The sequence below is a fragment of the Passer montanus genome, unplaced genomic scaffold, assembly GCF_014805655.1.
Source record: "Passer montanus isolate IOZ18808 unplaced genomic scaffold, ASM1480565v1 scaffold118, whole genome shotgun sequence".
In the NCBI taxonomy this organism is placed as follows: Eukaryota; Metazoa; Chordata; class Aves; order Passeriformes; family Passeridae; genus Passer; species Passer montanus.
Genome location: NW_024358500.1, coordinates 90,497 through 91,745, shown reverse-complemented (window position 1 = coordinate 91,745; position 1,249 = coordinate 90,497).

Here is a 1,249-nt window from a genome sequence, read left to right as displayed (position 1 = left end):
TTTTTATTTTTTTTTATATATTTATTATAATTTTTTTTTTTTTTTTTTTTTTTTTTTTTTTACTTTCTGGACTTTTATGGAATTTAGACACACAGAGAAAAATATAGGACTTGGCTCCTGGAAATACTGTGCATTAGAGAGCTGCTACTGGTTTCAGACCTTCCTTACCTATGATGGGAGAAAAGGCAAAAGGGAGATTAGAGAACCCTGGAGCTGCAATTCCAACACGGTGGTTTTCAACCAAAGATTGAAGCAATACAAGGTACTGCTCTCCAACAGACCTGACAAACCAGAGATTTGGTTTAAGAAAGAAGGTAAAAACCTTCAGGCCTCACCACTATGCACTGATTGTGATGGAGCAACTACTTAAACCCCAGGAACTTTAATTTGCTTGGAGCTTTCTGGGGAGGAGGGAGTGGAGGCCGTGGGGATTTAGGGAAGGCTCAAGAGAAGAAGTGCAGCACTTGGTTCCACACATGCATCTGGAGCACAGCCCATTTCAACAAGGTAATGTGAGTCTGAGCCAAGTACACCATGTTGAGTTATCAGTATCTATTATTAACCTCAAAAAATTAACCTTAATGGTTAGCATAATGCTATGTTTTCACAACATCTGTCAGCAATTATTTGTATTTACTCGCACTGCAAATGCAGAAGAAAAGTCAGAGAAATAAACACCAGAATTCCCACCAGCCTTGTGTTTTCCCACAAAGAATCTCTAATCATTGCTGTTTAGACACTCACATTTGCTCCTTGCCCTCTCCAGTATGGAATTTCTTCCCAATCCTCTGTGACCAGTAACCATCAGTCCTCATTCACCCTGCAGCAAACAGGGACTAACCCCTCTGCAATTAGTGGTGTTAACTCCAGGGCTCTCATAGCAGAAATCAGAGCCTTTCCTTGGATTCCAAACAGCTCCTGCTCTCCCCTTGGCCATGCCTTACCCAGCAAAAGGAGCAGGGAGAGCAAGGGCTGTGCTCCAGTGGCACTCCACCTGTGCAAGGCAGGGTGAGGAACAGGTTAGCTGGGTGAAAAGTTCACTGCAAGCTGAGCTGTCTGTTTCTCTTGCCTAATTTATCCGATATTTGGCTAACCTTGCTCTGAACCCAGCCCCCAAGACCCCCTTCCTCTCATCCCTCCCCAGCGGGTTGGTGTCAGCCAAAGACGCCGCCTCCAATTCCCTTCTCCTGACCCTGCCCAGGGGAGGGGGCTGGGACCCGGGGCCAAGCACAGAGCAGGGCCTGAGCAC